The 16,212-nt window shown below is 41.8% G+C and overlaps 1 long non-coding RNA gene across 1 annotated transcript; it reads left to right on the top strand.

Annotated features, from left to right (window-relative positions):
- The first annotated feature begins 1,585 nt into the window (after nt 1-1,585).
- LOC129628366 (uncharacterized) lies at nt 1,586-14,613 on the top strand. Its single transcript, XR_008702795.1, has 2 exons — nt 1,586-1,755; nt 13,879-14,613. It is a non-coding gene; the product is annotated as an uncharacterized LOC129628366 (long non-coding RNA).
- Nucleotides 14,614-16,212: the final 1,599 nt, after the last annotated feature.

Genomic DNA, 16,212 nt, shown 5'->3' on the forward strand with positions numbered 1-16,212 from the left:
TTTCCTGTCACTCCAAACAGAAAGGTTCTAAAGATTTAATTGTACTATCTTGGTCTCATTTCATCAGTAGATACCTCTGGCTTGGCCCCAGGCTTCAGGCAGGAGATGGATTCTTATTCCCTTCCACTCAGAGGATGCTCTTGGCACCTTTCTCACTGAATTGAACACCTGGCCTCCATACCTTCTTTCTGGCCCAAGAAGTACAGCTGAAGCTGTACTGCATAGCTTCAGCTCCTGCCTACCTTTTTATAAAGACTTCCTCTATCTTCTCAAACAGAATGAAATGTTCCCTCTTCTGGGGAGGGAACACATTATATTCCCTCCACATTCTGTATAATCTGTTACCCAGAACACATTAGATTACGATCATTTATGTACAGCCCCGTCTTCTTAACAAGACTGTAAGCACTTTGAAGGTAAAGATTATACCCTATCTGTCTTGCTGTTCAGTGCCTGGCACAATGGCTGTAGATTAGTGAACTTGAATTTAAGGGATTTCAGGGCCTCTTCGGAGAAGGCGATGGCACCCCACTCCAGTACTCTTGCCTGGAAAGGCCCATGGAAGGAGGAGCCCGGTAGGCTGCAGTCCATTGGGTCGCTAAGAGTTGGACATGACTGAGCGACTTCACTTTCACTTTTCACTTTCATGCACTGGAGAAGGAAATGGCAACCCACTCCAGTGTTCTTGCCTGGAGAATCCCAGGGACGGGGGAGCCTGATGGCCTGCCGTCTATGCGGTCGCACAGAGTCGGACACAACTGAAGCGACTTAGCAGCAGCAGCAGCAGCAGGGCCTCTTAAGAAACCCAGTTTTTTACTGTAACTCAGAAATGGGTCTCCACTGATATAACATGATGTTTGTGGAAGATAATTTACAGACATAACCAAAAGGCATGTATTTGGACTCTGAAAGTGATGTTCTAATCTGCCTGTTTGTGTGCTAACTTGGGCAAGGCCTTTTATTTGCTCTCATTTTGCTCCTTTGAAGATATAATTGCTTCTTGGTTCCATATTTCTATTGCTCATTACACTGTTCCATACCATTTCATTCTGAAAATAAAACAAAATAGGATATTTAAAATTAATGATGTGGGGCACAGCACTTTTTTTCTCTCTACCTCTAGGCAGAATTAGCAAATGGCTTGAAGACCAGCCATTCTTTTTATTGGAAGCATCTGGGTTTCATTAGAGTGAGAAAAATCACTGATTACGAGGGGAGAGGCCCCAGACCTACGTTTCAAAGGATCGCTGGGGTGTTTATTACTCCTGCCACCTCCTTCCATGTCCAGCAGGTTTGGGGTGGCTGCTTCTGTTTCAAAGCAAGTTGAAGAGGCGTTGGTTTTGAAATTTGAAAATTCCTGGTGTAAGGCATCCCACATTAGTTCCATCTTCAAAGATTAAAAAAATGAGCAGTTTCTTGGATGACACAAGCTCTTTTGCCAGAGTTCTGTATCTTTTGTGACTGTCCTTGTTCGTGAAGAAACCAAAGTATCAGTGGGGTCTACTGATCATGTTTTTTTTTTTTAATATTATTCATCTTTATTTCTTTTATTTATTTGTTTTAATTGTAGGATAATTACTTTACAACAGTGTGGTGGTTTTTGCCACGCATCGACATGAATCAGCCATGGGTGCACATGTGTCTCCCCATCCTGAACCCCCTCCCCACCCCATCCCTCTGGGTTGTCCCAGAGCACCGACTTTGAGTGCCCTGCTTCATGCATCGAACTTGCACCGGTCATCTGTTTTATATATGGTAATGTACATTTCAATGATATTCCCTTAAATCATCCCACCCCTACCCCTTCTCCCACATAGTCCAAAAGCCTGTTCTTTACATCTATGTGTGTGTGTGTTTTTTTTTGCTGTCTTACATATAGGATTGTTGCTGTTGTTACCGTTTCTAAATTCCATATATATGCATTAATACACTGTTTAGTGTTTCTCTTTCTGACTTACTTGACTCTGTATAATAGGCTCCAGTTTCATCCACCTCATCAGAACGGACTCAAATGAATTCTTTTTTATAGCTGAGTAATATTCCATTGTGAATATGTACTACAGCTTCTTATGAAGTTAGGTGAAGGTTTGTCCTTTCCCCCCAAGCACCATAACTAGCTTAAAATGGAATTTGCGAAGACACACAATGGAGCCACCATATGAGGGGACAGAACATTCAGTGAGAGGTGTTACAAGGATACTAATACTACTGCTACTAATGACAGTATTTGACTTTGTTTATACATACCAAGTCCTTTACTTATCCTATTGTAGTTGGATATGTGAGTTGGAGAAATGTTATTAAAGGTCTTTCTGTTTTCTTAAGCTTGGTTCTCTCTTACCTCCCAGCTGACTAATACAGGAAAATCTGACTTCCTCCTCTGGTGATCACCTTGCCCTTGGAAAACTTTAGCAGGATTAAGGGAAAGCAGTGGAGTAGGTCTCCTTAACTTACATGCTTGTGTTGTGGTTCATGTTAATTATAAGCCTGAAATTGCTGAAAATGCAGCTCAGATTGGCTTAATCATTAAAGGGCATATATTGATTCACATGCTGAAAAGCCTGTAAACACCAGGCTTCAGTTAAGGCTTTACCCACAGCAACTCATGTTAACACGGAGGACCCCGCGGCACTTTCTCTCCTCTTTGCCTTCCTCTCCGTGTATTCCCCTGAGTGGCCACGAGATGGCTCTAAGTCGCTTTGAGGGTTAAGGACTTTCTTGTTCAAATCCAAAAAGAAAAAGAAGATTCTTCGGGTAGTTTCAAAGGAAAAGTGAAGCCATTTTCTCCAGAATCCTTCAGAAAATGTGTCTTTGTTTTGACTGACTCTAATTAGGTCATCCCTGGACCGGTCATGGTGGTGGGGGAGCAGTGAGACCTTCAGTCTGTCGAGGCCCATCCCTGGAATCGTGTGGTCAGCTTCCCTGCAAGGACGTGAGCTCTCAAAGCAGGGGATGGACAGCCAGAGAAAATCAGGGCACTGAGTCAGAGGGACTGGATGGCACGTGTCCCCAAACAGCACATTTCTTCAGGAAAGAAACATCTTCACTCCCTTCTCTGAGCTTGGAGGCAAAAGAATGGGGGGCTCAGTCAGGACAGGAATGAGGCCCCAAGGAAAGGAGGCACAAAGTAAGCCAGGCTCTAGTCTAACCCGGGGTTTGGAGAGACCAAACCACTGACTGTGTCCTCCCAGCCCACCTGGTTAGAAGCCCCTCCCTAGGAACAGTGTGCCTTGGCCAGAATTCCTGTCTGCACGTGCTTAGGGCGTCATGTAGAGTCGAGTGGGTAGGCAGCTAGTTCCCAGTTGGTTCAGTGACAAAGAATCTGCCTGCCAGTGCAGGTGACTCAAGAGACACAGATTTGATCCCTGGGTCAGGAAGATCTCTTGGTATAGGGAATGGCAACCCGCTCCAGAATTCTTGCCTGGAAAATTCCATGGACAGAGGAGCCTGGCAGGCTATAGTCCATGGACTCACAGTCAGACATGACTGAGCACCCAGGCAAGTAGTATGGTCAAGCACGGAGGTATGGCATGGAGATTCAGGATGTCAGCCACCTTCACATTTATCATCACTAACCATGAAAGAAGCAGCAACAGATCAATACAATATTCACCAGTTTTATGATAATAACTCAATCGGCAGACTTTCCTGTTCCTTCATTTCTTCATTTGTAAAATAAGGATAATGGGATCCTAGTAACCTCCTTGCTTATTTTCTGATGAAGATTTCAAGATAGAATGTTTTTGTTCTTTGTCCCATATTTTGTCCTACTGCATAAAATTGGGAACTTCCACCCCAAGCCTGCCTCTGTTGACTTCTCTTTCTTCCTCCATACTAACCCCTTCCAAAGGAAGGAGGAGTCACACATTTGATTAGTCAGCTATCTATTATTCATATAGTTTAACCAAGTTGGAAATAATATCCAAAGAATTATTTGTTCTTCCATTTAATATTATTTATAGACAGATCATACAAGAGTAAATGGAATAAGCCTACAGATAGGGTATACATGAGTGCTAAATCACATCAGTGGTGTCTGACTCTTTCCAACCCCATGAACTGTATCATTCCAAGCTCCTCTGTCCATGGGATTCTCCAGGCAAGGATACTAGAATGGATTGTGATGCCCTCCTCCAGAGGATTTTCTCCATCCAGGGATCAAACCTGCTTCTATTACGTCTCCTTCATTGGCAGGTGGGTTCTTTACCACTAGCGCCACCTGGGAAGCCATATTTCCTATATTTTGCAGAGAGAAAACTGAGGTTTGTTGCATGTCCATGATAGAAAGCTGTGGCCAAGGCCACCCATACCCAAATCTCAGTCGTCTCTTCACCCTGGCAATAGGACCCACAGAAGGGTTTCCCCAGATATGGAGAAAGCACCTGGGGTGTCTGTTAAAAATGTAATTTCCAGGGCCGTACCACATCTCTGAATCAGCCTCTCCAGTGATGAGACATAGCATTTGCAACTTTAACAAATATCTGGATCATTCTTAAGCATATTAAAATTTCAGAACCTCTGTTTTAGAAAGCTTAAGTCATAGAAGACAGAAAAAATGTTCAGCACTGTGAACTGGGGCTTCTGAGCTGGCTAGATCTGCACAGACTTTACCCTGAATAGAAGCTGGATGAGCAGCCAGATTCTTGTCTAATCAGAAGATATCATCAGGCCTGTCCTGTTGCAACCAAACCAGTAGAAATGGATGCATTTGGTCCATGTGACTATCTGTACGGGCAACATGTGATTCCTGGGTTTTGAGCTATAGGGAAAGGAAAAATGGCTAAGAGAGGTTCAAGATAGCTGTTAACACCATCTGAGAAGCAAGTTACCCCGTTCACTTGCACTAAAAATCACTCTACCTCCTGACATATATGAAGACCTTGTTGTTGCATAGTCGCTAAGTCCTGTGACCACATGGATTGTAGCCCACCAGGCTCCTCTGTGAGATTTCCAGGCAAGAATACTGGAGTGGGTGGCCATTTCCTTCTTCAGGGGATCTTCCTGACTCAGGGATCAAACCCAGATCTCCTGCATTGGCAGGCGGATTCTTTACCACTGAGCCACCAGCAAAGCCCGATACCTAATGGGGTATAAAAGTTGCCTTCCTACTATATTACTGCCATGTGTGGCTGCATTCTGGCCATGGTCTTTATTAGAGCGTCCTTGTGTGTACTCTGTGTGTGTGTTGGTTGGGGGAGGGTGGGGATGTTGAAAGGAAGGGTGGGGAAGAAAGGCAGTAAACTTTGAGTACACCTATAAATTAGCCTGATGTTTTATGAACTGCTGGTTGTGATAGACTGGTGGGTTTTACAGCAATTCAGTGACCAGAATTTTTAAATGGGGTGGAAAAGGATGAAATGCAGAATAGGACAGACTAGAACAGATCACCGTTTTAACCACAGTAAGGGGGGTGTGCTGCGGTTTATAGGGCTGAAGACTCGGATACGACTTAGCGACGGAACAACGAGGGAGGGAGGGTGGACACTGAATCAGGATGTAAAGTTTCTTAATTCCGATAGTGGGCAAAATGTTGAAAACTGCTGGGCTTGAGAAAAACTGCATTGATAAAAGACCAACAATTTAGAAGATTTTTATCCTTAGCCAAAGGTCACGATTATCAGGCCTCTTGATTCCAAATCCAATGCTCTTTTTCTCTTACATTAAAAAAAGTCATCTTTGGTTGCGCTGGGTCTTTGTCGCTGCCCTTGAGGTTTCTCCAGTTGCTGTGCTCAGGCTTCTTACCGTGGTGGCTTCTCTCGTGGACCGCAGGCTCTAGGTGTTGCATCTCTTGGGCTCTAGAACTCGGGCTGAATAGTTGTGGCCCATGGGCTTAGTTGCCTCACAGTATGTGGCATCTTCCCAGACTGGGGTTTGAACCTGCCAGTCCCCTGCACTGGCAGGCAGATTCTTAACCACTGGACCACCAGGGAAATCCTCTGTTACATTTCAATGCAGCATACACTTCCCTCGGTCTGCAAACTCTGTGCATTTTCACTTCTAACGATTGAATAATGGGTTAATATAACTTTATTCTTCTATTCCCTTACTATTGAATATTTTCATAATTTCATTTGTTAGCAATTATAAATAATTCTGCCATGAATATTTTTATAATTATAGGCTTGTTCTTATGAATTACTTAAATGGGATCCATTTTCTGCTATCATCATCTTCATGGCTCTTACTGGAAAAAAAAAAACAACAATTTACACTTCTGCCAACAACCATTTCCCACTAGTCTCCCAGGTACTAAATGTTATCATTTATCCTTATACTATTATCTAATATGTGTTAAACGGTCCCTTATAACTGTTTTCATTTGGATTTCCTTAATTACTTTTGAGGTTTAGTGTTTCGATGTTGGTTTATGTTGACATTCCTGATGTACATACTGCCTGTGTGTGTCCCAGACTTTGTCTCCACTGGGAACCTTGTTTGAATGATTCAGTACATTTTAAACTTTAAATATGCAGCCATGTTTATGGGAAACTTTTATAGCAAATATTTTTCCTATTCCGTTACATCTCTTTTTGCTTTAAATTTGAAGCATTCCCTTACATCACAGTTTTACATTTTTATATATGTAATTCTATTCATCATTATTTTTTCCTTTGAATTTCTTCATGATTTAGATAATAATGTAATTCTATAAATCATTATTTTTTCCTTTGAATTTCTTCCATGATTTAGATCATAAAAAGAAAACAATGTCCTTCCATAAAAAAGAATCTTATATTTAGAAAGAGCATTCTATTTAATTTCTTGTAATATGATTTTTAATTCTGATGTTATGTACACAGAGTGAAAAATTCCTCACTTTTGTGGCATGTGAGGGTGTACGTCATGAGCAGAATTGTTACAGCCTTTTTGCCGTTCTTCTAAATCAGTCATTCTCAATGAGTGGTCCCAAGATCAACAGCATCATGTCACCTAGGAACTTGTTAGAAATGTGAATTTTCAGGCCCCGTCCCACACCTATGGAATAGAAACTCTGGGAGTAATCTATGGTCTAATAAACCCTCCAAGGTGATGCTTATTCACTATTCTAATTCAATCCTAATACATTTTTACTTGGATGCAAGCTCAGGGCAGCGACAGTAACACTCACTTCTAACTTTTAATTAATAGATAGTAGAAATCAACTGCCTTTGCTAGGCAATGCTCTTGAAGCCCACAGAGCATCATCTTTTCAAGTTATCAAAATGTCTAACTACAATGTCCCCTCTACCTTCTCTTCTTATTAGTATAGCCAATTATATGCCCAAGCCTTCAATTTGCAATTTTGCTTGTAACCATCCTTCACGCAACACCCCTATTACTATTTGATACATTTTAAAGTTTGCATGAAGCTGTTCTTGCAGTTACCCTCTTGGGTTATTAGCTTTAAGATATTATGTGTATTTTTATCTTTGCTCATGGAGAATCTCTCAGCTGTGCTCTCTGATTATTTCCTGCTCTCCTGGGTCTATGCCTAGTGGTTTCACTGCTGATTTTTTTCCTTCTCCCAAGGTCAGTTTTCAAGAACCATTTAATAATATATATAAGATTGGCAAAGATAACATCCTTAAAATATTGTTCTAAGATATTAAAGGAAACTTAAGAATTTTTCAGGAAGGAAGAAAATAGGAAATATCAATGTTGCTAACCAAGAATGCCACTAAGTATACAGGAGGGTTTTCAATGGGCAGGATGTTGATGGTGTCACAGGAAGTAATCCAGGGATGGTTCTGGTTCTAGATATTCACAAAATACATATAATCAATTTGCCAGGCTCTGGAGGAGCTGGTCAGTAAGCACAAGTGTCCAACTGCCAACACTCTTGGAGTTGTTCTCTGGGATCATCCTTTTTCTGATCTGTTTAATTGCCAGTTATCCCCATCTGTGAAGGCTCACCCTGATTAGTCACAGCCATTCCTGCAATGTTTGGTCTAAGCAGATGCCACTCTTCATACCTCAGCTGGTCTCTACAGTCCGAGATGGATGCAGCTCCATTACCTGGTGCTGGAGAGGGCTTTACCCAAAGAGTGATCTTCGGGATCAGCAACTGCCTTCAGAACACCTCACAGTGCATCTCAAGCACTGTCTAGTTGAGCCTGGCTATGTTCAAACCTTGCCAGGCAGAGGGTGTTTGAGAATGTTTAACCAGACTGGAATCTATAAGTGGGATAAGCACATCCATATTCCATGCCTCAGGCAACCAATGAAGTTAAGTTGTAAACATCACTCAGTACTTTTCACAGCAATGATCCAAGCTTATCATCACCTTTTCCCAACTTGCTGCTTTTCTGATTCCCTCAAGGACATTGGTTCAGACTCCACCCCAGACTTTTCCATTCTAGTCCTCCACAGTCAGGATATTACACTCATAGGGTCCCTTGGGATGCAACCCACACAGGAAGAAGCCTTGGGTATCTTCCCAGGAGAGTTCTGGGAGGTTGAGGATATTTGTTACAATATCCACTCCAGAGCCACACCTACATGGAAGCAGTGAAGGAACGGGGTGTTCTGGAGTCCCTGTACCTGATAAACAGAGCACAGGAGAGAAAGCCACTTTGGTGGGCAGGTGCCACCGTAACTAGACGATTAGCGAAAGTGAGGAACTGCCCACTGTGCTCTCTGGTTCTGCTCCTCACATCATTATGGAGGCCTTCTGGATAATCTTAACTCCCGAACCATTTTAAGGGAGTTTAGAACAATTTCCTATCCTTCTCTTACAGCTACAAATATTATTTGTAGCCAGGACCTATGACCTATTTGGGGGGAAAGTGAAGAAATGGCTTGTTTCATGTTTGAGATATAGCAACATCCTATCAATTGGCTGCTGAGGACTTCAGGACAGCAGTTGGTCTGAGGGCCCCACACCTGAGAACTGAGTTAGTATGTGACCCAGAAGCTCACCCAGCGATGGGGCCAGGTAACTGGAGCCACCGACTGGGGGCTGCTGCCTTTGGCAGCTGTCCTGGAAATCTCACCTGTGCATATATGTATGTTTCAGTTCAGTCGCTCAGTCATGTCCGACTCTTTGCGACCCCATGGATTGCAGCACGCCAGGCTTTTCTGTCCAGCACCAACTCCTGAAGCTTGCTCAAACTCATGTACATGGAGTTGGCAATGCCATTTAACCAGGTCATCTTCTGTCATCCCCTTCTCCTCCTGCCTTCAAGCTTGCCCAGCATCAGGGTCTTTTCTAATGAGTCAGTTCTTCACATCAGGTGGCCAAAGTATTGGAGCTTCAGCATCAGTCCTTCCAATGAATATTCAGGACTGATTTCCTTTAGGATTGACTGGTTTGATCTCCTTGCAGTCCAAGGGACTCTCAAGAGTCTTCTCCAACACCACCACTCATGCTTATGAGTTCAAAAGCATCAATTCTTTGGCGCTCAGCTTTCTTTACACTTCAGCCCTCACATCCATACATGACTATTGGAAAAACCATAGCTTTCACTAGACAGACCTTTGTTGGCAAAGTAATGTCTCTGCTTTTTAATATGCTGTCTAGGTTGGTCATAGCTTTTCTTCCAAAGAGCAAGTATCTGTTAATTTCAGTGTCTTAATTTTTTAAATGAAATTAAAATATATATATTTATCTATATGTAAATTTATTTGGCTGCACTGGGTATCAGTTGAAGCATGCAGGGTCTTTTAGTTGCAGCAGGTGGGATCTAGTCCCCTGACCAGGGATCAAACCCGGGCACCCTGTCTTGGGAGCCACTGGACAACCAGAGAAGTCCCATCTGCATGGTATAGTTCTGAGAACAAGAGGATTCTGAGAGCCCAGGAAGTCCAGGACCCCGAGCATGATAGTCCCTTTCTTAACTGGCACCTCAGGCAGGACTTTTCTGGCCCTCTCCTGAAAATTAGAGATTTAGGCATTCACACCATCTTTCTTCTGTATCACAGAATACTGACATTAGCTTACAGCGGTGCCTATACTTTTCTGGAGCTTCCCAGGTGGCACAGTGGTAAAGAACCTGCCTACAATGCAACAGACATGGGTTTGATCCTTGGGTCGAGAAGATCCCATGGAGATGGAAATGGTAGCCCACTCCAGTATTCTTGCCTGGAAAATTCCATGGACAGAGGAGCCTGGTGGGCTACAGTCCATGGGGTTGAAGAGTCAGACACGACTAAACACACATGCCTGAAAGTGACTAATTTCCCCACTCATAGTACTGAGTACCTGGACACCCATATCCGTAGTCAAAAGACTACTCCATGGGCAAATAATGAGAGTTTATGGCTTGGATGATCTTAAGGGCTTTCATTCAGATCATGAAGGCCTACTGAGGCCATTCTCCCTCTGCAGAAAGAGTGACAGGAATATTTGTGCCCACCAGATATGGTCCCTCTCCTTTGGAATGCACTAGATGGACAGTGACACCTTACTCTTCAGCTGCCTTTCTTATAAAAGCTAACTTCCTTATTCTGATAATGATGAAATATTAATTGACTGGATTAATGCTGCTTATATTGGAAACAATTTTGTCCTGTTTATATTCATGCACCCATTCATGTAGCAAGTATTTTTTGAGCTGCTTTATGTATCAGACACTATTGTAGGCACTACTGATATGATTATGGAAAATTAAAGATTCCTGTGCTCGAGGAGCTTTTACTTTGTGTTTCATTTTCCTCAGGAAACATACTGTTTGTTGGCTTTCATTGGATATGAGATTTTTGTCAGGACCTCTCAAAATGATGTCAGAGATCACTTTTTGAGGAGGACTATCCTGTTTGAGGTGGCCTCCACATGGACCACATTTGTGGAAAAGAAATAGTTTCCTTTTGTAATATCTGATATGAGCATTTTCTATTTAAACATTTCCCCCGCCCTCCCCCCCCCCTTTGGCAGCAAGAGATGATCAACAACAAAAAAAAATAAGGCAGAATTCACAAGTACGGTTTTGTTTGGTGACATGTGGGAAGCATAATACTTAATTTCAAGGCAATATTATGAGTTTTCAATGTAATTTGACAGTGTTTGGAAAGTCTTCCTTGAAAGTGCTTATTCTTGAAATAACCATGCATCTCACAGGGTAGATGTATTTCATGAGAAAAAAGAAAGATTTCATGATTTCATGCAAGATTGAGCAAGAGTTTTCCTTCAATACTTGAGCACTATTCCCTTTTGTAAACATGTGCATTCTTTTTGTGAAAATATCCTATCTACATCATTGTGATGGTCACTGTTGGTGCCTTACTCAAAAGTATCCCCTTCATTCTTTTTTGCTAGCAGAATTATTTACTTTGGGTGGTTCCCACTGAACTCAGAAGATGAACCCTAATTAGTCCATGATCTCATCTTCCTTAAGGGAGACTGGTTTAGGCATGAATATTTGATGTAATTTGGCCAATGAGAGATAAGGAGAAATCTGGATAGGGGCTTCTGGGAAGGGTTTCTCAAAGGAGGTGGATGAGGAGAAACGCGTTTTTTCCCCCTGCCTTTGAATATTATGAGATGAGGATGGGATGCTTGAAGGTTATATGTTGCAGACATGAGAGACAGACTAAGGACAAAAAATAAAACCATAGAGAGGACAGCAGAGCCTTAAAATGAAAAGAACTTCGGTCTTTGTGGTGTCCTTTAACCACTGAACTAACCATCTTGGAATTTCTCTGAATTTCCTGAAGATAATAAATCCCCTATAATTTGAGTTAATCATCTCCAAAACGGAAGGAAGAAAATAACAGAACATCTATTTCTATTTTAGCACACACATGAAAACAAAAAAAACTTATTTGAAATAGATAGTTTGAAATCAGTCACTTTATTCAGTCCATCATGTGGCAGATGCTGTGTCTCCAGACTGACCCTGGAGACAGGAGTGGGAGTTAGACAAAGCAGAGTGGTGATTTCCTCCATGTTTTCTTTGCTTGCTTGTTTGTTTCCAGAATATTGTGACACACTATAATTACACGTGCCCTGTTAAGTGGGTTCAAGCATTGTATTATTCTAAATAATAGAACTTGTTCAAAACCTTGGGACAGTATCCTCTAAAATTAATGTTTGGGAGTGTTTAAATTACTATATATTCTATTAATAAAAATCATTCAGTGTGGGGCTTCCCTGGTGGTCCAGTGGTTAAGAATCTGCCTTTCAGTGCAAGAGAAACTGGTTTGGTTCCTGATCCAGGAAGATCTCACATGCTGCAGAACTAAGCTCGTGTTCTACAACTACTGAGCCCAAACTCTGGAGCCTGCAAGGTGCAGCTACTGAAGCCCAAGCACTCTCAAGCCTGTACTCTGCAGTAAGAGAAGTCACTGCTCTGAGAAGCCTGTGAACCACAGCTAGGGAGTCGCTCCTGCTTGCCGCAACCAGACTAAAGCCCGAGTAGCAATGAAGACCCAGTGCAGCCAATAAATAAATAAATAATAATAAAAGTTTTTTTAAACCCTTAAAAAGTTATATCAGGGTGTTACCACCAATAAGAACATAGTTACCCATCCTGCTGCTGCTGCTGCTAAGTCGCTTCAGTCGTGTCCGACTCTGTTCGACCCCACAGACGGCAGCCCACCAGGCTCCCCCGTCCCTGGGATTCTCAAGGCAAGAATACTGGAGTGGGTTGCCATTTCCTTCTCCAATGCATGAAAGTGAAAGTGAAGTCACTCAGTCATGTCCGACTCTTAGCGACCCCATGGACTGCAGCCCACTCGGCTTCTCTTGTCCATGGGATTTTCCAGGCAAGAGTACTGGGATTTTCCAGGCAAGAGTACTGGAGTGGGGTGCCATTGCCTTCTCTGGTTACCCATTCTAAAATCCTTTAATGGAGCATTTCCATAGGTTTTGAATCCATTTGCTAAAAATTGAAACTAAAATTCCAGTTGGTTTAGAAGAACAATCGTTTTCATCAGGAACATCAGTAATATATTGTCCAGTTTCATAGTTTGGGTCTGGGACTGGAATAGTTTTGCATGCTTTAGAAAGCACAGCCAGTTATGAACATCTATGAACATTTGTGAGGGATCGTTGTCTACACTGAGAGCCACCAGGACCTAATGTAAAAACAAACAACTTAAAATGAGACATCCACATTGAGTTTTTCACAAATTTCTAAATAATATTTTCAAATTTCAAAAATAATAAAGCAGTGTTCCTGCCAAAAATACTAGTAATAAAATATAATTATTTAAAAAATATATTTTTTATTTACATTGTTAGCAATTCTACCTTTGTGTACGTTTATAAAATGAGTAGAATATGTTGGTATGGGTAATGTATATACTTTATATATAAATGGATATATATCATTGTATAAGTTGAGTGCATTCTCCAACATTTTTTACTGTTAGGCATGAATAATCAAAAGATATACAAAATGACCACTGGTTTAAGCTACTTTTGGGCTTCCCTGGTGGCTCAGACAGTAAAGCGCCTGTCTACAATGTGGGAGACCCGGGTTCAATCCCTGGGTCGGGAAGATTCCCTGGAGAAGGAAATGGCAATCCACTCCAGTACTATTGCCTGGAAAATCCCATGGACAGAGGAGCCTGGTAGGCTACAGTCCATGGGGTCGCAAAGAGTCGGACACGACTGAGCGACTTCACTTTCACTTTAAGCTACTTTTAATTAGGTCCTCTGTTACTTGCAGCCAAAATAGCCTCAGATAGTGCTTTACTTTCCAAGTGAAGCCATTTCTAATGGCTTTTGCATACACTTTTTAAAAATTAGTAGACTTTGTTTCTAGAACAGTTTTTCAGTTACAAAAGATTGAGCTGAAACTGCAGAGAGTTCCTGTAGGGCTTCTTACATCCCCCATCCCACACAGTTTTCCTTATTACAATATCTTGCATTATTATGATGTACTTGTTACAAGCCAATGTTAATACATTGCTGTTAAAGTGCAATGTTTGCATTAAGGTTTACTTTTTGTTTTGTAGGGTCTGTTGCTGCTGCTGCTGCTAAGTCGCTTCAGTCGTGTCTGACTCCATGCGACCCCATAGACGGCAGCCCACCAGGCTCCCCCGTCCCTGGGATTCTCAAGGCAAGAGTACTGGAGTGGGGTGCCATTGCCTTCTCAGATGACCAACCTAGACAGCATATTAAAAAGCAGAGACATTACTTTGCCAACAAAGTAGGGTCTGTGGACTTTGACAAATGCATGGCGTGTGTTCACCGTTACAGTATCAAGCAGAATAGTTTCCCCGCCTTAAGATTCTCCTGTGCTGTGCCTGTTCATCCCTCCCTCCTAATCACTGGTGACCACTGATCTTTATCCTGTCTCCATAGTTTTGCTTTCACCAGAATATCATGTAGTTAGAATCACAAAGTATGTAGCCTTTTCAGATGTCTTCCTTCACTTAGTAATATGCACTTATGTATCTCCATGTCTTTTTGTGGCTTGATAGCTCATTTCTTTTCATCACTGAATAATATTCTATGGTCTGTGTATAGTAATATCCAACTGGCTAATAATACTTTAATAATAACACAGGGAACTCGGCTTGGTGCTCTGTGACAGCCTAGAGGGGTGAGTGGGAGGGAGGCTCGGGAGGGAGGGGATGTATGTATATTTGTTGCTGACTCACATTGTTGTACGGCAGAAACCAATACAACCTTGTAAACCAATTATCTTTCAATTAAAAATAAATAAAAAAAAAATGAAGTGAAAAAAATTTGAAATAATGTTTTACTGTCTAGTATTCTATTGTCTATTGATGTACAAATTTGTTTATCTATACACCTTTGGAAGGCATCTTGGGTGCTTCCAAGTTTTGGCAATTATGAATAAAGCTGCTATAAACACCTGTGTGCAGGGTTTTGTGTGGACATGTTTTCAGCTCCTTTGGGTGAATACCAAGGAGCATAACTGTGGGATAATATAGTAAGAGTATGTTTGCTGCTAAGTCACTTTAGTCGTGTCCAACTCTGTACAACCCCATAGACGTCAGCCCACCAGGCTCCGCTGTCCCTGGGATTCTCCAGGCAAGAACATTGGAGTGGGTTGCCATTTCTTTCTCCAATGCATGGAAGTGAAAAGTGAAAGTGAAGTTGCTCAGTCGTGTCTGACTCTCAGCGACCCCATGGACTGCAGCCCACCAGGCTCCTCCATCCATGGGATTTTCTAGGCAAGAGTACTGGAGTGGGGTGCCATTGCCTTCTCCAAGACATACTCTAGGAGACATACTCCAAGACATAGTCTAGGAGACATATTCCAAGACATACTCTAGGAGACATACTCCAAGACATACTCTAGGAGAAGGAAATGGCAACCCACTCCAGTGTTCTTGCCTGGAGAATCCCAGGGACGGGGGAGCCTGGTGGGCTGCCGTCTATGGGGTCTCACAGAGTCGGACACGACTGAAGCGACTTAGCAGCAGCAGCAGCAGCAGAGTATGTCTAGTTTTGTAAAAAAAAAAACCCAAAACACCAAACTGTCTTTCAAAGTGGCTGTGCCATTTTGTACTCCCACAAGCAATGAATTCAGGTTCCTGTTGCTCCACATTCTCTCAGCATTTGCCGTCAATGTTTGGATTTCCACCATTTTAATGGGTGATTATTGATAGCTCAGTGTTCTTTTTAACTTGCAGTTTCCTAATAGCATATGATGTTGAGCATCTTTTCATGTGCTGTTTGCCATTTATACATTTTTTTGGTATCGTGCCTGTTCAGACCTTTTGCACATTTTTAATTGAGTGGTTTGTTTTCTTATTGCTGGATTTGAAGAATTATTTGTATAATTTGGATAACGATCTTTTATTGGCTATGCATTTTGCGAATATTTTTTCTTTCTCTGAGGCTTCTCTTTTCATTTTCATAGTAGTGTCTTTCACAGAGCAGAAGTTTTTGTTTTAATGAAGCCCAACTCATTCATTTTTTTTTTTCTTTCATGGATCCTGCTTCTGTTGTTGTATCTAAAAAATTGTTGACAAACTCAAGGTCACTGAGGTTTTCTCTTATGTTTTTTTTTTTTTTCTAGTAGTTTTATAACTTTTAAATTTACAGTTAGGTCTGTGATTCATTTACAGTTAATTTTGGTGTAGGTTGTGAGGTCTGTGTCGGGATTCTTTTTTTGTTGCATGCCAATACTCATTTTGTCCCAGGGCAATTTGTGGAAAAGATACTCATTCTCCATGGTATTTACTTTGCTCCTTTGTCAAAAATCATTTGCCTTTCTATTTCTCGTCAGTCTATTCTGTTCCATTGACCTACTTGTCTATTCCTTCTCCAGTGTCATACTCTCTTAGTTATTTAGTTCTGTAGAAGTCTTGGAA

Source organism: Bubalus kerabau, chromosome 15, assembly GCF_029407905.1.
Source record: "Bubalus kerabau isolate K-KA32 ecotype Philippines breed swamp buffalo chromosome 15, PCC_UOA_SB_1v2, whole genome shotgun sequence".
Classification (NCBI taxonomy): Eukaryota; Metazoa; Chordata; class Mammalia; order Artiodactyla; family Bovidae; genus Bubalus; species Bubalus kerabau.